The following is a 21,154-nucleotide window of genomic DNA, read 5'->3' on the forward strand; positions in this document are numbered from 1 at the left end:
TCTCCCCTGGACGGCTAAAGTCACCGAGGCTCATGTCAATTCCATCTTGACTGACCATCTCGCACATAATCATATTCTAGATCCGAGTCAGAATGGCTTTCGACCGGGACATAGCACTGAGACTGCCTTGCTCTACATGATCGAGCATTTGCGTCTGGTGCTTGACTCTGGGCGGACGGCGGCGCTTCTTTTATTAGACCTAAGCGCCGCATTCGATACGGTGTCTCACCGTATCCTGATCCAGCGCCTAGAGGAAGCTGGAGTAGCAGGTTCTGCTCTTCAGTGGTTCCGTTCGTTCCTTACTGATCGCTTTTTTAAGGTGGCTATACCACCATGCCAGTCCACTTTCCATCCACTGAACCTGGGGGTCCCACAGGGATCCTCATTAAGCCCAACTTTGTTCAATCTCTATGTGAAACCGCTAGCTGCGATCGTCAAACAGTGGGGTCTGACGATGACCTCATATGCAGACGATACGCAGCTGGCGGTGACACTCAGCGGAGACCCAGAAGTGGATGCCCCCAGATTCCATGCAGGACTCTTGGCAGTGGCAAATTGGCTAAAAACCAATTGTCTACAACTTAATGCCAAGAAAACTGAAGTTATGGTTCTGGGAAAACATGCGGAGCTTTGGGGAGATCAGTGGTGGCCTTCAGAATTGGGCGTCACCCCCATTCCTACTTCAGAAGTAAAGAACTTAGGAGTATGGTTGGATCCGGCTCTCACCTTTACGGGCCATACGAAGAAGGTTGCTGCCACCTGCTATGGTATTCTGCCAGGTATAAGGCCGATCCTCAAATTTTTTGATCCCCCCACCCGGCAGCTTGTGGTCCAAGCCTCAATCCTGTCTTGGCTGGATTACGGTAGCGTGCTGTTGTTGGGGGTAAACCAGGCTGAGGCATCTAGGCTGCAAAGGGTACAGAATGCTGCGGCGCGGGCCATTGTTGGCCTTCCCAGGCACTGTTCGACATCTAGCACTATCTCTGCCCTTCACTGGTTACCGGTAAGGCAGAGAAGCTCTCCTCGCCGCCGGCACTGGCCAATTTACTCATCCCTTATGTGCCTTCAAGGTCTTTGAGATCGGAGACCCTTCAACTCACGGTCTGCCCCCGCTTTAAACTTAGCAGGATGGGTGGCCGCTCTTACGGAGTACTTGTCGCTGGTTTATGGAACTCTCTCCCGTTGCATATCCGAGCTCTGAACAATCTGGCCGCCTTTAGGCGTGCAATTAAAACTTTCCTGTTTCCTGCTTAGTTGTCTGTTCTCTTTTTTTGTGTGTTATGTTTGGTACTTGTTCAAGTGCCAGGACGCCCCTTTGCTGGGGCAGCTGCGCGCTGTATAAATAAAATTAACATAACATAACATAACATATAGAACAATTCGATAAAGATAGAGAACCTGCACCAAAACCGTGTCAGCTAATTTTAGATGTTCCAGCAGCTATCTTTGGTAAATTAAAGACGATCATTCCTCCTAAAAAGATAGATTGGACTATGTTAGTGTCTTGCAAGCAAAAGGTAAATGAATCAGTTTCAGATTTCTTCACGCGCTTTGAAGAAGCATTCCACATTTTTAGTGGCGAGTCATTGACAGATGACACGAGTAGGCATCTGTTTGTCGATAAATATGTCACAAACCTTCTGCCAGAAATAGCTAGTCGCCTAAAGGCTAGTGAGAGTTCATGGACTACCTCTTCTCCGGTTTCTCTCTTGACCAAGGCTCAGTATTACGAACGACAAGAATTAGAAACAAAAAGTAAAGAGGATAAGAAATCTAAAGAATTGAAAAATAAGGTTATGATGGTTCAAGCTTATGCTCTGCCTGTTAGAGGTAATAATAGAGGTAAGCATGGATCTCATGGTTCGTCCTTTCCTCCCTATCCTCATACAAATTTGTCTGCTGATCAGTGTGCGTATTGCATGCAATATGGACATTGGATTTCTGATTGTCCAGTACTGCATGCTCAGCAGGGTGCACGTGGTCGGGGACAAATGAGAAATCATTCAGGATATTCAGGGCCCAGATGAAACACAAATGATCGAGCTAACTTTGATACTAATACACGTGGACAAGAAGGGGCTAATACTTTTGATAGACGGAATCAATATCAAATGTCTGACTATGAACCGTCAAATTTACAAGATTATGCTCATGCATAGGATTGCCTCGGATGGGGTAAGGAATCAGTTGAAGTTCCAGTAGATCAGAGGGGTCCCTATGTTACAGCAATATGTTTTGGGTTCTACTGATCAGTTTCTGGTTGATACAGGAGCTACTCGTAGCGCCTTGTCTAAACACTTGATTCCTAGGGCTCCCCTGTCTGGCTTAACTATTACATCGATAGGTTTTGATGGAACATCCTCCCTTAGCCCATTATCAGAGCCACTTGTATTCCATGTTGATAAGTTTACTGCTCCATGTCCATTTTTGCTTTCTCCAACTACACCAGACAACATTGTGGGTTTTGACATGCTTAAATATTTAAGGCCCACGATACAATGTTCTCCGGAAGGAGTACAGGTTATTTTAACTGACAGTCAACAAAGGAGGGGCCCCTTGAGAAGGAAATTTTACGCAAAGATAGTATATTAGATACAAACACATTTCATTCACTCCAGGTCAAAAATCAGAATCCTCCTAAACCAAACGTAGCATAAATGGTGTAAATAACAAGAATGAACTGATATTGAGTTAGTTTGTGAATTTATTATACAGTTTTAAAATCATACATTAAAAAAGCAGCATAAATATCACAAATTCATAATATTTTAAAAACAAAATCTCCTCAAAGATTATACATAATATAATAAAATGTATACATAAGAGACAGAAAGAAGAAAAAGTGAATCAATTGAAAACCATCAAAAAGTATTAATCCGATTAGAATCAAATTTGGTGCAACTTGTATCAACTGATAACACCCTTAGTAGTTCCCAATTTAATGGTGGAATATATGTGTCGATGCGTTTCGGTGTTGTAGCTCAATATTGCTACAAGTTTGTTTGAAGTTACCAGATGGCACAACCTCAGCCGCATATGCAATCACCACACTCAAGACAGTAGTGGAAACAGCTAGCATACCATAGAAGTTGGCTCAAGCAGCTGAGCTAATAGCTTTGACACGAGCATGTGAGCTTAGTACTGATCTATGTGTGAACATTTACACGGATAGCCGCTATGCTTTTGGAGTGGTTCATGATTTTGGCCTACTCTGGAAGGAAAGAGGCTTTCTTACATCCCACGGAATGCAGATAATGCATGGATAATTAGTACATAATCTTTTGACTGCACTTACATACCCAAAGAAAGTTGCCATCATGAAGTGTAGCGTGCAAAAGAAGATCACTGACCAAATTTGGACAAGGCAATGCCTTCGCAGACAGCATAGCCCGTGAGACTGCAATACAGCGAAGCACTACCTCTATGTACGTAGTAAAATCACAAGCTGAGCATTGGCATGATGCTAGAGAGGAAGTATTAGATATACAGAGATCTGCCTCTGTGAAAGAACTTGAGCAATGGTCTAAAGAAGGAATGTTAGATGATGAGGGTTGTTGGCGAAACATAGAAATGAATAGATGGAAATTGCCTACAGCCTATTTACAATCTATGGTTCAAATGGCACATGGGCTGGCACATGTTGGAACTCTAGCAATAACTAAAATGCTTACACAAGTTTGGGTTATTAGGTGTGTGAGGAGCACTCCGTGGTATTCGTGTTTAAACTCTGTTAATTGACTGGTGCTGTGATTAATAAGGATAGTCACTCCTTTTCGTTGAATAGTCAGTTATGATGGGTGTGCTGGCCTATCTAATCACGCACTATACACATGGTGCTTGGCACCTTAGTCACTCTTATTCACTTATACAATCTATTCAACACACTTTACTGTTGATATTGATTATTTTTAATCCAACATATCATTTTTCATAATGCTTTTAGTATTCAAACAATATACATTTACATCAATTACATATGTGATAAAGTATTATTTCTCAGTTCCTCTTTGCAGCATTACATAATAATAAGAACATTTTTGTTGAGCCCAATGCATTTCGGTACCTTACAGGTACCTTCATCAGGGGCCCAATCTGTAAAAAAATAAATTTCAAAATGTAAGTGTGTGTATATTATTGCCCATGGGTGCTGTGCTGATGTTTTGAATGGTTAAATCATACCTGAATGAAACAACCTCTCCAAAGGTTCTAACTGCGTCAATGTCAGAGTAACCGTTATTTTTCTGTCAAAAGAAAATAATTGGGACTCTTTTGAAACTATTGCATGCTTAAATAAACAATCGCTTCTCACGATATCTGCTTACTGCCAATTGCGCTTGAATAACACATACCTGTGTATATTTCCTGGAATTAAACCACTGTGAAAACAAATAAATTGCAAAGGCTTAATTATCGTCACCTTCGTTGCTGTAATACCGCCAGAACACAACTAGATTATGCACGTACCTCGTATCCTTGCACTCAATCTCATCTGAAAATACATCAGAGAGAACGATATCAGTATCTAAGTCTCCCACGTAACATTTTGATCTCTAATATATCGAAAAAAACGACGCTTTTCGTACCTGTATTAACCGAAGTTAAACATTGAAAAGGAACCGCTACTTAGTGTTAAACTGCTGCCAATCTCCGCCATGCGCCGCTCTCGGTTCGCGTGTTGTTAAACCCGACGGGGTTGTGTGAAATCAACATAGGACTATAACCTTTAGTCCTTCTCCTGTTTAGCTTCAAAACTTCGGCGCCATCTTAGTGTGGTTAATAATATATGAAAACGTGTATACGATCACATGTTACCTCCAGCTCCATCGCAGGGTGCATCAAAGCAATGCTAGTCAACCAGTCCTTATAAACGCTAAGCCATGCCTAACTCGTCAATTATTGTAAAACGTGCCATTTTATGTCACTTAAAAAAACATAATGGATATTCACGGCCAGCGTTTCCGGGTATCAAACTAGTTATGCTATTGTCCACCAGCGCAAATGTATGGATATACTGTTAAGATATTAAAATGCTTGTGCCACTATATGTGAGGTCCTCTGTGTTATGTGGTGTATATGGGTGAAATGTTCACAATATTAGGTAAATAAACCATACAATTTATACACATATAGTTACATCTAAGCAACATATAATATAAATAGCTGTTTAAGTATCAATCCTTATATTAACTTGCTGTGTCAATTCTGAGATGTTTAATCCTGCCTACTACCAGCAGTTGGATTTCTCCCCAACAGATTCTAAATTGATGCTACTAGTGACCATGATGTTATAAACTGGCTGCTGTTCTGATCGTCTCTTCTTCCTCCTGAGTATTACAAGTAACATGATAGATCATATTTATCATTAAGCCCCGTGGGGGACATCGTATTGAGGTACTTAATCCAATATAGTTCCCGTTGCAGCAATTTTTGATGATTATCAATGCCTGGCCTGATTGGTACTTGTTCTATTATAAGAAAACGTAGTTGAGAAATAGTGTGTTTGCTTCTCTCCAATGAAAGGCTAGTGGTGATGTTAAGGTCACATTACGAATCCTACTCTTGTGCTCCGTTATTCTTGTTTTCACTTTGCGCTCAGTTTTTCCGACATACATTCTGCCGCATGGGCATTTAATGCCATATACAACGTTCTGTGTATTACAGTCACTGGTGTGCCTCAAGTTTATTCGTTTTCCTGTAGTTGGGTGTGTACATGTGTTTCCGACTATGACGTTATTGCAATTGGTGCAATTGTGACATTTGATCGTTCCTTTGTGTATTGTTGTTGGTGGTGCTACTTGTGTCCGCTTTAGTCTCTCTCTTAGATTGGATCCTCTTGTATAGGCATGTAAGGTAATTAAGCCTTTGCAATTTATTTGTTTTCACAGTGGTTTAATTCCAGGAAATATACACAGGTATGTGTTATTCAAGCGCAATTGGCAGTAAGCAGATATCGTGAGAAGCGATTGTTTATTTAAGCATGCAATAGTTACAAAAGAGTCCCAATTATTTTCTTTTGACAGAAAAATAACGGTTACTCTGACATTGACGCAGTTAGAACCTTTGGAGAGGTTGTTTCGTTCAGGTATGATTTAACCATTCAAAACATCAGCACAGCACCCATGGGCAATAATATACACACACTTACATTTTGAAATTTATTTTTTTACAGATTCGGCCCCTGATGAAGGTACCGAAATGCATTGGCTCAACAAAAATGTTCTTATTATTATGTAATGCTGCAAAGAGGAACTGAGAAATAATACTTTATCACATATGTAATTGATGTAAATGTATATTGTTTGAATACTAAAAGCATTATGAAAAATGATATGTTGGATTAAAAATAATCAATATCAACAGTAAAGTGTGTTGAATAGATTGTATAAGTGAATAAGAGGGACTAAGGTGCCAAGCACCATGTGTATAGTGCGTGATTAGATGGGCCAGCATACCCATCATAACTGACTACACAAGTTTGGGAGCATCCTGAAATTGCCAGCACAGCTAAAAGAGTGGTACAGTCCTGTTTGATCTGTTGGCAGTACAATCCTGGAAAAGGGACACTACAGGAGGGTTTGCTACATCAACTGCACCTTTTGAAGTCTTGCAGATTGATTACATCCAACTTGAGCGCTGCAACAATCTAAAGTATGTCCTAGTGGTGATATGTGCCTTCAGTAAATGGATAGAGGCGTACCCTATGAAGGATAATACTGCTCTTACTACAGCAAAGGTGCTTCTGAAGGAATATTTTCCTAGTTATGGTGTTTGTAAAATTTTATCGAGTGACAACGGACCTCATTTTATTGGGAAAGTTGTTGATTATGTCCTGAAAGGATAAGGGATCAAACAAAAATTACATGCAGTCTTCCACCCACAATCAGCAGGATTGGTGGAAAGTTATAATGCTACCTTAAAATTGAAGCTGGCAAAAATACTGGCCTCCACATCTCTAAAGTGGCCCGATGCACTGCCTTTGGCATTGTTATCCACAAGATCGGTGCCACATTCACGATCAGGTCTGACACCGTATGAGGTGGTATTTGGAAGACCGATGAACATTTGGGGAGTTCCTAAACTACGCCCCATATACGATGTGCCTTGTGTTCTGTTGAATGATTATTTGGCACAATTAACCGACAGTTGGACTTCTATTCATCAAAATGTTCGAGAAGCTCTTCCTGATAGATCTACTGGCAAGGCCAATGATCTCCGTCCTGGGGACTATGTAATGGTGAAAGTGTTTGACAGATCGAACAGCTTGGAGCCGAGGTGGCGAGGTCCAGAGCAGGTGCTGTTGGCTACAAGGACAGCAGTTCGAGTGACGAAAAAGAAGAACTGGCTCCATACCACACACTGCAAATGTGTATCGCCCACCTTGGTGGAACCTGCTGCATTTATCAACCATCAAGAAATTCTGGAGACGGAGAATGGCCAAGCCATTTCATCTGACGAGTCTATGGAAGTCTTCCCGGACCACACGATTCCTGGAACAACGCGATATAATTTGAGACCGAGGAAAGAATCTGAAGTTTTGAACGAGACTGGTTGAGCTACCACCCTGGGTTGTGAAAAGGAGAGCCTTTATTGTTGTTTCACCTACTATTATGACTAATTACTTGCATTATTGATTCACCTGTACTATTATGTTCCCTCACGTATTCATTCTCTTGTTTGGTATTCCCTGCTCTGTAAAGCGCTCTGATATCTGCAAAGATCTTGTTCGCGCTATATAAAACTTTCAAAATAAACAAAATAAATGAGGCAAAGGGATAGGGGTCAGCCCTGCATTAGTGTAGTGACACCCGTCTTGGCCCGTGGTGAAGAAATCAACAGATATCCAAGGGAGAAGAGCTCCAACAATTGTTTTTTTTATAAGATTCTTTGAAAGATCGATCATCATTGCCATAGAAATGAATAACGCCAAGAGAATTATTTGTGCTATAGGGTTTGTTGTTACCTTGGTAGTTTTGGCAATAACCAATTGGTTAATTGAGAAAGCAGTTCCTGCTCGACAGCTTTTTGTTGCAACTACTCCAGCTCCACTGGAGCACTTCTACTATACCCTTCCTTATCATGAGAAGAAACATCGACAGTCCTATCTGAATAACACATTCATTCAGATGTTGCATCATACTCATAATGCTACAAATACTACTAATTGTTGGGTGTGCGGAATGATACCTGCACACCAGAAGAAAGGAGGAACGCCTTTTATTCCTCTACCGTTTTACCATAATGGTCCATGTCAAGCTTGGTATGCTCTTTTGTTTGCTTATGGAAAGCCTTCAGTAGGTGGAATAATTTTTCAATTGAATAAAGAGTGTTACCAAGATGAGAATGGGTATCCTCAAGCTGAAGGGACTAAATGGGAATGGGATGAATACCAACCAGGCAATATTTCGACACCATATGTCTTTACGAATGTAAGAGCGATTAAAAATAATGGACTTTTTGTGATATCTGTAACAAGAGCAAAAGCAGATTTATGTATTGGTAGCGTTGGGAGAATTCCCGTTGGCCGAAGTGGATGTATTACAATACTGAATATTAATGTTATAAATAATAGCAGTTTCACTTCATCACACAATACATACTTCATCTGTGGTAATAAAGGATATTACCAATTACCTGTTGGGTGGTCAGGGGTATGCTACATATCATTCGTATTGCCCCCTGTGTTTTTTGGCACCTGCATCATATCATCTTGACCAAAAATTGTACAATGATATTTCTAAGAATAGATTTAAATGGACAACAAGTACTGATGACATTGACCAGACAGACACCGCTCTACAACAATATGTCAATTTCAATTTGGGTTTGTTCTTCTTTGTGGGTGCTGCATTGACTCGTGTAGTGGAAGCTGTCACCAATCAGAAAGCTATGGCCCTTGGGAACATTACAGAAGAACTACAAATTGCGAGAATTGTAGCACTCCAGAATCGGATGGTGCTTGATGTAATTTTGGCTGATCGAGGTGGTGCCTGCCGCATCATTGGTAGCAGTTGCTGCGTCTTGATACCGGACCACTCACCTTCAGTTTATGACGCAATCTCTAAGCTGCATAAGATTTCTGCAGATATTCACCCAGAGACTGGTACATGGACATTTTCAAACTGAATATGGACACTTTTTGCTACTTGGGGCTGGAAACTACTGACTATCCTATGTATACTACTGGTGAAACTATTTACATGCTGTACTTGTATACAATGTGGTCCCATGCTTTGGTCCATGTGAATTACTGCTTGTACACCTGCCAAAAACAATGTTGCAAACGAACAACAAATGCTGAAGTATGAAATTATAAAGATGATGAACATCAATACACAAGATGCAGATCTAGATTACCCCAGATAGACGAATGTCTTCAGCAAATGCTGAAAGGGTCGTCTGTGGTAAATTAGCAATAATTAGATTAAGCATTAGCAGAAGACATCTGCATTAAGAGACTATCTTGGCCGTTTTGCGGAATCCATTTTGTATTTCTGTCTGCCATTTTGTTTGCCATGTGCTCTGTCCTACCTTCCTGTTAACTGCTCTTGAAATCTGCGTAGAGACAAGATATATTTATCGTCCCCTACTTTGCACATGCCCAGTCGAGCTTACAACTGTCTCTAACTTGTAACTGTCAAGATGTGTCCACCAGAATTAGCTAACAGATAGCCCTTCCCACTTGATGCTAGTTTGTACCGCCTTCAATTTAGCCCATGTGTGGGTATAAAAGGACCAAGCTCCTTCTAGTCAGTGTGCTACCTCATACTTTACCAAAGGGTGCTGTGTGAATGTAGTTCCACCTCTTGAGGTTTAATAAACTCTGTATTTTCTATTCCAGTTTCTGTACCAACTTCTTACTATTGGTCTAAGGACTCTAAGCAGAGAAGGGAGAATCCCTTGCACTAGTAGCCCTGGCTGAGGCTTGCTACCACACCCTGATTAATGTTTTTACTGTGGCCCTATGGAGATGGTCATCCCCAGGGGGCCCAATAGACCCTCCTTTAATAATGTAGAAGCCCTAAGGAGGTGGTGATCCCTGAGATATTTTTATGCCCTTGGAGGGTGGGCTCATGTGTCCTTTCTCCTTTATTTTCCAAATGTCCTCAGGACTCGGACCACCCCAAGGCAATTAGTAAAGAAGTGCAGGATCCTGCACTTCTGTTTTGTAAAAGTGAGATCTGCAGATCCAACGCAGGTCCTGCCACAATTAAATATAAAAAAGCTTTTTGGGCCCTTGAGGTCCCGGTGGGACCCCCCAAGAGGTCTAGGGGGTTGGGGAGGAATACCCTACCCCCTTATCTTTTTTTGCAGAGTCACAAGATGGGTGACAACACTTCCTGGTTTGAAGGTTTGGTAAATGCAAAGAGAACAATTGATGGACAGAATGCAGAACAATATCATATATTCACACCAGTACAGAGATCTGGTCCTAAATCCATCATTGTTTTGCTCAAAATGGCATCCCAGTTTGAACACAATGGAAACAGTTCAGCCTGAACTGCCAGACCAGGTCCTCCCTCGTGAGGAAACAAGCCTCCTAGGACTCTCCCAAGGCTGATTTCTGCCTGGGGACTGCAAATTCCGTTGCTGGCCCATTTATTTGTTTATTTGGACCTGCCATCTATTTATTTATTTTAATTTTTGGAGGCTAATATTGCCGCGGGGAGCCCATTTACTGGGGCATAGCCACATCCTTTCTTTAACAATAAAAATAGGTTGGTAGGGCTGCGATGCAACCCTACCTAGGCCATTTTTAGCCCTGGGGACCCTTTATCTCCCAGGACATGGCCACACCCTTGGGGTTTTTGGGGGAAGCCTCAAGGCGCCCCCAGTCCCTCCTGGCTCCTCGCCTCCTGCGGGAGCCAGCATTGCTTTTGGGTGAAGCTCCCTCTGCCCAAAAGCAATTCTGTTTCACTTCATGGAAGCAAGAGCACTTTTTCTGCTCTCGCTTCCATGAATGTAAATGTAAATGTCGGAATTTGTAAAGCGCACAGCTACCTCCACCGGAGGTGTCCCGGCACTGTCCGTATACCACTTAGGAACCCTTCCTGGCTTTTCCTGGGAAATGTCCACTCCTGGGCACCCCCCAGGTGCAGCCTGGCATCCCAGCGCTTTTGGGGCTGTTGTGGAGACTAAGCAAGCTATTGCCCAGAGTTGCAGCATGGGACCCATGATCAGAACAGGCACTGAGGCGAGAATATCCAGTCAGGGGAATTAATGAGCTGGAGACCCGCCGAGGCGGGAATCGAACCCTGGTCCCTGGCCAGAGCTCTGCATCAAGGTCTGCCTGCTCTAACCATTGAGCCACACTTCTCCACTGAAGCGAAGCAGAGTTTCCTATTGCTTGGAGGGAGCAGGGCACCCTGGACAATGCTGGAGCCAGTCCCGGGGAGTGGCAGACCTCAGGGCCATTACAACTCCAGGAAGGTGGGCCACATAGCCCCCTCTTATCTTTCAAATAGCCCTGGGGAGATGGGGTCCCGGGGCTGTATGGGGGGAGCTTGAGCCGACACACACATTATTTTCAACATAGGCCCAGGAAGTTGCCAGTCCCTGGGGAATTGGGGGGGGGCAGTAGCGTCCTGGCGCCTAATTATGTAAATAGCTCCAGGGAGGTGGTGGCCGCTGGGGCTGCGGAAGGTCCGCGTGGCCCAACCACATTTAAGATAATTAGCCCTGGGAGGTGGCGGTCCCTGGAGCGGCATGGGGGAACCAGGAGGTCCCCAATGCACTTTCCTTATAAATTAAGCCATGGGGAGGTGGCGGTAACCGGGGCTGGAGGGGGCCCAGGCGGGCCCCAGTATCTCATTTTACATTGCCCCTGGGACCTGCCCCAACCAGGGGCTTAAAAGAAATGCTGTGTTTATTTAAACTTTTCTTCGGATTCACTGATCCACCTTGAATTGCGCCAAAATCTTTAAAAAAAAATACGTTTTTGGCCCTGAAGACTAGTGGGTCAGGGTGTTTCTGCAATATATTGGCATCCTCGTAGTGAATTAATAATAATAATAATAATAAACAAGTTTGTAAGGCACATGGGTACACTAACTAGTGTGTCCCTGCGCCGCGGCAAAAGAAATAAACCCTGAGTGAAATTCGAATTCGAATTAGACGGGAAGGCTTAAGGACAGAAAAAGCCAGGTCTTGAGTTTTTTTCCGAAAGATTGTCTCAGAGGCTTCCAGCTGGAGACCTGGGGTAAGTTTGTTCCAGTGTTTGGCTGCCGAAAAGCGGAAGGAACGGCCACCCATTCTTACTCTTCTGAAGGCCTGAACACTGACCTCCCCCTCCCACTTGATCTCAAATGACGGGTCGGAACGTAGGGGGTCATGCAGATAAGTGGGCCCTTTCCTCTGCAGGATATGGTGGCTGACACTTAGGGCTTTAAAGAGAATTTGTTCTCTCACCAGAAGCCAGTGAAGGGAGACTAGGGCCTGGATAGAAGGAGCTCTCCTTGGTAGCATTAGAACGAGATGAGCTGCAATGTAATGTAATGTGTATACTTGTAAAGCGCACTGTTGCCAGCCGGCGTCCTGGCGCTGTATACCGCTGGGGAACCCGTCCTGGCTTTCCCTGTGGGATGGTCCCTGCTAGGAGTCCCCAAGGTGGAGCCAGGCATCCCTGGCGTTGATGGGGCCGTTGTGGAGATTAGGCAAGCTAATGCCCAGAGTTGCCGAGTGTGACCCCTGGTTAGAGTAGGCACCGAGGCGAGCATTATCGAGTCCGCTGACCCTGGTCCACGACCCTGCCGCGTCGGGAATCGAACCCTGTCCCGGGCCGACTTCTGCTTCCGGGTCTGCCGCCTCTAACCAGTGAGCCACACCACTCCACAAAGCTGCTGCATTCTGATTGCATTGGAGTCTTCGCATACATTTACTACTAGCCCCAAGGTAGAGGGCGTTCCCGTAGTCCAAGCGTGATGTCACCCGAGCGTGAACCATAGTTATCCTAGCTGTAACAGGGAGTACATCAATGGTCTTCCAAAGTCCTCGCATTATCCCAAAACATTTCCCCGCCACCAACCTGGTGGGGCACTCAAAGGATAGTTTAGTGTCTAGCCACATCCCTAGGTTTCTTAACCTGTTCACATTGGGGTGGTGTTGATCCCAGTGTGTGAGGCCACCAAGATGAAGACCAAATCGAGGGGGTTTTGCCTATCACTAACACTTCTGTTTTGTTGCCATTAAGTTTCAAACAGTTGTTAGCCATCCAAGACGCCAGTTCTTGTAGGCAAGTTGATAAGTTGATGGCTGCCTCATCGTAAGCTTGTGTTAGGGACACCACTAGTTGTGTGTCATCAGCATATGACACAACACTGATGCCAAATTTTTCAATAATCTCTGCCAAAGGGGTGATGTAGAGATTAAAGAGGGTGGGGCTGAGTATAGATCCCTGTGGGACCCCCTGGGCCAACTTAATACTCCTGGAATAATGAGCTTCCTGAGATACCTGAAAACTGCGATCTTGTAAGAAGGACTTTTGCCACTCCAGGGCTCATCCCGCCAAACCTCCCTTCATCAGGTGCTGCAGTAGGGTTAGGTGGGCTACAGTGTCGAATGCGGCACTGAGGTCCAAGAGGACTAAGTGGACCGCCTGTCCCTCATCTACGTATTTGCGGATGATTTCTACAGATAGGAGCAGTGCTGATTTAGTAGAATAGGTTGCACGAAAGACCGATTAAGTAGGATGGAGTAAGCTGTGTTTATTAATATGTGCTGTCAGTTGAGTGTTGACCACCTTCTCTGCCATTTTGGCAAAGTAAGGCAGAAGAGATTTGGGCGCAAATTCTCCAACTGACTCATACTAACATTTGGCTTCTTTTTTAAGGGGAGGGTAATCGCCTCCTTCCTCATTTTTGGGACTATCTCTGAGGTGAAAGAGAGTTCAATGAGGTATCTGATGTACGGCTCTAATACCTCGAGGTTCCCTCTTAACACCTTAGGAGTAGTGGGGTCTCTAGGTGAGCCCGACTTGATTCTTGACTGACTGACTAAGGGTATTTGTAGAGCGCACTACTGCCGAGGTGTCTTGGCGCTGAGAAAAGTAGTTGAACATAACGCTGAGTTGTATAATTGTTGGGAGAAGAGCCATGTTTTAATTTCCTTCCTGAAAACCAGTCTGTTTGGAATCATTCTCAGATGTAGAGGCAGTGAGTTCCAAAGTTTAGATGCCAGGAAAGAGAAGCGTTTTCCCCCCACCTTACTCTTTTTATCTTAGGGAGCTTGAACAAGCCAAGAGTGGCTAACCTTAAGGAACGTGTTGGCAGATAACGGGAAAACAGAGACTGTACATCCTCTGCCCCACCAACAAACAAGGTTTTATGTACCAGACAGAGTGTCTTAAAATCGACATATCGTCGGACTGGGAGCCAATGAAGTTGTTTGATGGCGTTTGATGTAGTGTGATGTTTAGGTAGTTTGAACAACACTCTAGCAGCCGCATTCTGAATTGATTGAAGTGTAGCAAATTGTTCAGCACCTGCTCTCAGATAGAGAGTGTTACCATAATCAGTTCTAGAGAGAATCGTGGCACTTAAAACTGTTTTCCTCAGGGAAAAGGGGATGAACGGAAGAATCCTTCCCAGGCATTTTTCAACATAAAAGGAAGCAGATGACACTTGGTAAATCTGAGAGGTCCAGGACAGGTCTTTATCAAACATAAAGCCATGGTTCCTAGCTTTGTTCACTGGCATATGACAAATACTGGCTGTAGTTGACCACCAAAGCTGATTCCAGATCGAAACTTTCTGACCAAACTCTAAAACTTCAGTTTTGTCAGTATTCAGCTTTAAAAAATTGGAATTCATCCAAGTCATCAAGGCAGAAGTGCACTTGAAGAATTCAGCTGCCATGACATCCACCGACTGGGTTTATTTATTTATGGGTTTATACCGCGCTTGAATCAACTCCCGAAGGAGTATCTCTGCGCCATACGCCATGTCAGATGGATCAGAACAGGAGGATAATCTAGTGGGGGGCTGCTAACACTGGAATAAAAAAAGTTTTCAGCTTTTTTCTGAAAGTTAGATGGTCGGAGCACTGCCTAAGTCCGAAGGGGAGTTTGTTCCAGAGTGCTGGACCAACTGAGGACAAGGCTTTACCGCCTTGTCTGGACTTCTTTACAGTAGGTACCTGAAGCAGAAGCTGATTGGAGGATCTGAGGTTGCGGGCAGGGTTATAGGGAATGAATTTTTCCGCCAAATAGGAAGGTCCTGAATCGTGCAGCCCTCTATGGACGACACAACAGATCTTAAACTTTACCCTTTGGCGGATGGAAAGCCAGTGTAGTTTTGCTAATCAGGGTTTTGAAGGAGATCTCGGGTGGGGGGGCATTTAGGACCAATCTCGCCGCAGGGTTACAGACAATATAGGATTGAGTGTCATCAGCAATTGACACAAGCTTAAAGCCATGGCTTTTTATTAATCTTGCCAAAGGGGCAACATAAATATTAATAAAAGCGGGGGACAAGGCACAACCCTGGGGAACTCCACCAGGCAGTAAAAATTCCTCCGACTGATATCCATCCCAGAAAATTACTTGTTCCCTAGACGATAAAAAGGAGGAGAGGAGGGCAAGAGCCGTACCACTAATGCCCACATCCTGTAACCTTTGTTCTAATACAGCATGGCTCATGGTATCAAAGGCCGCTGTTAAGTCCAGCAGGACTAGTACCGTCCTTCCTCCCTCGTTGTTGAGGCTATGTCTGTGAGATTGTCACATGATGGGACAACAAATCCCCCAAGATATAGCGCCCCTGCTAAGTCGGATATCCCATCACTATCCGGGCACCCATTACATGCTGCCTCTGGGAAGGTGGAGTAGATCTTTCCTACATTCTCCGCAAAGAAGTCTGCCACCAAATTGCAGGAGTCCACAGCGCTGATGTTAGGAGCAGTGGTCCTTGCTAGTGACAAGATCTCTTTAAAAATAGTGAAGAGTTCCTTCGAGGAGTTCTAAGCTGTCCCTATCACTCTAGTAGGTGGCCCTAGCTTTCCTAATGAGAGACTGATAGTGTTTAAGACTGAGTTTGTATACAATTTTCCTGTGATCTGCGAAGTCTCTTCCCCATGCTCTTTCAAGGCGCTTACAGGCAGATTTAGCTGTCCTGAGCTCACTGTTAAACCATGTTGCAGTTTTTAATTGTCTCCCAGGTGCCCTCGAGGACCAAGGAGCATTACTGTCTAATACCTCCATAATACGTTTGTCAAGAGCGCTACAGGCAGAGTCAATATCATTACCACCAGGTGGTCCACCCTGTTGGAGGGCCAGATTGAAACTTGCTGGTGAGAATCTAACCCACCTTCTGTGCGCTTCCCCGGCGCCAGACATTTTGGTTGTACATGTCTGTGGCAACAAGGCGCTGAAGGGAACCACATAGTGATCAGTCCAAGGGACTGCGATCAGGGGTTCAGTTTCTAAGGCCCCCGAATTGGCTGAAATCGGGTCCAATAGATAGCCTACTAGGTGAGTGGAAAGTCCTGATTGTAGAGTCATCTGGAGGGCACCCAATTCCTGACAGATCTCCTGCACTCTGGTATTCGTCATTTCATCAAAATGAAGATTCAAGTCTCCCAACAACATCATTTTCTCATAACGCAGGGTGGGTTGATTTATCTGCTCAATAAGGCTGGATGCAAACCGGGTGGAGGGCCCAGGAGGCCTATGGATTAAAAACCCCTTTATAATGTAATTGGCCGTTGCCATTATAGAGAAAAAGCCTGCTTTGCTCCCCTCCATGTTGGTGGACTCTAAACTACACTGAATAGTTATCTTATGAATAATGGCAATCACTTCCCCCCTGTTAACCGTCCGATCCACTCCGCTAATTCCATAATAATGTGGAAGGGCTTCAAGGATTTCTGGTGCAGAGTCCTCATTTAGCCAGGTTTCAGTAAGAAATAGCACATCTGCCTGGGCGTCTAATAAATATTCATGAATTTTATGTTTATAATTCATCAGGCATCTACAGTTAATCATGGTGAAACTTAACTTCTGGCAAACTCCTCTATGTTCCAAGTTCGTCTCCGTGGTGAAAGGGCAGTAACTACATTTATAACGCAGATTCCCTGGTGTTATGCTTTGCTTACATATCTCCGGGATGGGGGGGCAAAGTATGTGTAGTTGTTTGGCGGTATAACTACGGGCTGATCCGGTCCAGGCAGGGGTTCTGGCCCCAGGCCCGACCGGCCACGGATGGGCGCAGACAGACTTGCCTTTGGTACACCAGCGGGGCACCTGCTACACGCGTCTGCTGCGCATCCGCTCTGGCATGTGAATTAAATAGGGTCTCTTCCCCCTATAATTAATTACCTCTGTGCCATGTTTAAATGAGTATTGAAGGGTACTGTTTAGTTTTCTTAATTTCATTACATTCATATAGAGCATTTGTTGAAAGTGATAAACTTGACATAGGCTTGATTAAATTGCAGGGAAAAGCAATTGCCCAATGGGGCTTAATCATATGAATCTATGCCCCATATGAATACATAATAATTTTCCATGTGTAAAAGAATTATAGTGCATTACATGTCATTGCAATCCGATTATGGAAATTTTTTAATCTGTAACCATTTGAAAACTATAGCCATTCCTTTTTTATTGATTGCTTACATAGTTTCATTGATTAGAACAAGTTAAAAGATGGCTAAAACCTTTTTGGTATTCATATGACTGAGTTTAGACCGTTTTCTATGTCAATGCATAATTGGAGTGTACATAATGCCTGCTGTTTTTACCCAAAAAAGTTGTGAACAAGGCTAATTTAGCCGAAACACATAGATGTTTTGTTTGTCCGCAATCAATGTTAAAATTTGCAAAATAAACCCTTCCACAGGAGTGCAGTCTCTGAACCATTTGTCCCATGGAGCTGGATCATTATTTTGTGTCCGGATGCTAAAATGCACTAACATGTCATTTGAGATGTCATCAGTGATGTCATTAGTGATGTCACTGACCATTTCATGAGTGATATAATATGTGACTTCATCAGCAGTGCATTGCGGGGGCATGAGTTAATTTCTCTGGTTTTCCATGAGTGAAATGTCAGTCTAAATATAACGTCCCTGAAAACTGTGTTTTTTCAGTGAATATCTTAGGTTTCTTAAATGCTAATTCCTAACTATAACATCCCTGAAACCTGTGTGCTTTTCAGTAAATGTCTAAGGTTTTTTAAATGATTATTTCTAACTGTCCCTACATAGGTAGGACAAGTACAGAAAGAGGAAGAAGGTGCATAAAGAAGCAAGAGAAATGCAGAAAGAGGCATGAGAGGTTCAGAAAGAAGAAGAAAGGTGCAGGGAAAAGCAAGAAAAATACAAAAAGAGGCAACGGAAGTCCAGAAAGAGGAAGAAAGGTAGATAAAGAAGCAATAGAAGCACAGAAAGAAGCAGCAAAGGTGCAGAAAGAGGCCTATTTTGACTGTACCTTTCCACAGCATCATACAAAGTCGACTAATCATTAATCCTTCTCCCAAGATGTCTTACAATTCACTTTTCTCTTGAAGTTTCACTATTCATCGACTGTTCAATATGTTAGGACTACCAAATGTAAAACAGCAATCCTAACCATATCACTGTTCTCTGTCTGACCAAGTTTGTAAAGGATTGAATGTGTGTGTTTCTGCTTTTACCTAGTGACATGTTACATAATATTAAACATACAAATACTTGAATACCTGAGTTTCAAACAGCATAATTTGTACATTTGTGTTAACAAAGTTGTATGTATTTATTTCTGCTCATAATACAGGGCACATGGGTATTCAATAGTATATACATAAGACATGTCTGCCTGTGCAACCGAACGACAGATATATATGTACATGTAGACACATACCTCAGTCACAAAAGCAAACATACCTTTAGACTTGACAACTTACACTTCCCATTTGAATACAAAAAGAGGCAATAGAAGTACAGAAAGGAGCAGAAAGAACAAGAGAGCTGCAGAAAGAGTAAGAAATATTCAGAAAGAGACAGAAGAGGTGCAGAAAGAGTGAAGAGGGCCACACAAAGAGGAACGAGGGGTACAGAAAGAAGCAAGAAAGATGTACAAAGAAGCAAGTGAAGTGCAGAAACAAGGAACAGAGGAACAGAAAGAGGCAAGAGAGGTGCAGAAAGAGGGCGATGGGTGCAGTAAGAGGCAAGAGGAGTACAGAAAGAAGCAGGAGCGGTACAGAAAGAAACATTAGCTGTGCAGAAAGAACCAACAGAGGTGCAGAAAGAGGACATAGTGATACAGAAAGAGGCAAGAGAAGTGCATACAGAAGCAACAGAAATGTAGAAAGAGGCAAGAGAAGTGCAGAAAGAAGCAACAGAAATGTAGAAAGAGGCAAGAGAAGTACAGAAAGAAGCAACAGAGGTACAGAAAGAGGCAGAAGAAGGTACAGAAAGAGGCAAGAGATGTTCAGAAAGAGGCAAGTGAGGTGCAAAAACAGGCAAGAGGGGTGCAGAAACAGGCAAGAGAGGTGCATAACGAGGCAATGGAAATGCACAAAAAAGCAACAGAGGTGCAAGAGGAGGCAAAAGAACTGAAGTTAGAAGTAAGAGAGCTGCAGAAACAGGCAAGAGAGGTGCAGAAGGAGGGAACAGAAGTACAGAAAGAGGCAAGAGGGGTACAAAAAGAGGGCAAACGGATGTAAAAATAGGAAAGAGAAGTGCAGAAAGAAGGAACAGGGGTACAAGAAGAAACAAGAGAGGCACAGAAAGAAGGGAGATGAGTGCAGAAAGAAGCAAGAGGGATGCAGAAAGAGGCAAAAGGGGTACAGAAAGAAGCAACAGAGGCACCGAAAGAGGCAAGAAAATTACAGAAGTGCGGAAAGAAGCAAGAGAAGTGATGAAAGAGAACCAAGAGTTGCAGAAGGAAATAAGTGAGGTGCAGAAAAAACAAGAGACATGCAGAAAGACATACGTAAGGTACAGAAAAAGGCAAGAAAGGTGCAGAAAGATGCATGGGAGGTACAAAAAGAGGCAAGTGAGGTAACATAACAGACAAGAGGGGGCAGAAAGAGGCACTGAAAGAAGCAGAAGAGGTACAGTAGGAGGCAGAAAAACTGCAGAAAGAGGCACAAGAGTTGCAGAAACAGGCAAGAGAAGGACATAAAAAGGGAAGATGTGTGCATAAAGAGGCAAGAGAGGTGCAGAAAGAGGAAAGAGGGGTGCAAAAAAGGACTAAAGGGGTGCAGAAACAACAACAGAGTTAGAGAAAGAAGCAAAGGAATTGCAGGAAGAAGCAACAGAGGTGCATAAAGAGGACAGAGGGGTGCAAAAAGAGGGATGAGTGGTACATTAAGATTCAAGAGGGACATATAAAGAAGAATGAGAAGTACAGAAAGAGGCAACATAAATGTAGAAAGAGGCAGGAGAAGTGAGGAAAGAAGCAACAGAAATGCTCAAAGAGGCAAGAGAGGTTGAGAAAGAGGCAAGAGGTAAGGGAGGTGCAGAGAGAGAAAAGAGCTGTGCAGAAAGAGGCAAGTGAGGTTCAGAAACAGACAAGAGAGGGGCAGAAAGAGGCAACAGAGAGTTGCAGAAACAGGAAAAAGAGGTATAGAACGAGGCAAGAGAAATGCACAAAGAAGCAACAGAGGTGCAGAAGGAGGCAAGAGAACTGTAGAAAGAGATAAGAGAGTTGCATAAACAGGTAAGAGGTAAAGAAAGAGGGAACAGAGATACAGGAAGAGGCAAGAGAGTTGCAGAAAGAGGGAAGAGAGGAATACAAATAGGCAAGAGAGGTGTAGAAAAGGGGAACAGGGTGCAGAAAGAAGCAAGAGAGGGCAGAAAGAGGATAGAGGGGTACAGAAGCAGCAAGAAGGGCGTAGAAAGGCAAGAGGGGTACAGAAAAAAGCAACAGAGGTGCAGAAAGAGACAAGATAGGTGCAGAAACAGGCAAGGGAAGTGAATAAAGAGGCAAGATAAGGGCTGAAGGAAGCAACAGAGGTACAGAAAGAAGCAAATGAAGTGAAAGTTGCAGAAAGAAACAAGGAACATGCAGAAAAAAGCAAGACAAGTGCAGAAAGTGGAGCGTGAGGTACAGAAAAAGGCAAGACAGGTACGGAAAGAGGTAAGAGAGGTACAAAAAGAGGCAAGTGAGGTACAGAAACAGACGAGAGGAGCAGAAAGAGGCAAGAGAGTTACAGAAACAGGAAAAAGAGGTGCAGAA

The 21,154-nt window shown here is 43.5% G+C and overlaps 1 long non-coding RNA gene across 2 annotated transcripts in view; it reads left to right on the plus strand.

Moving 5' to 3' along the window:
* Window positions 1–18,579, plus strand: part of LOC144807911 (uncharacterized) — a 447,007-nt gene extending 428,428 nt beyond the window's left edge. For both annotated transcript variants that reach the window (XR_013606520.1, XR_013606519.1), the window contains one exon: window positions 18,199–18,579. This is a non-coding gene — a long non-coding RNA (uncharacterized LOC144807911). The remainder of the gene's footprint in view (window positions 1–18,198) is intronic.
* Window positions 18,580–21,154: the final 2,575 nt, after the last annotated feature.

The sequence above is a fragment of the Lissotriton helveticus genome, chromosome 1_2 (genome assembly GCF_964261635.1).
Source record: "Lissotriton helveticus chromosome 1_2, aLisHel1.1, whole genome shotgun sequence".
NCBI classification, from domain to species: Eukaryota; Metazoa; Chordata; class Amphibia; order Caudata; family Salamandridae; genus Lissotriton; species Lissotriton helveticus.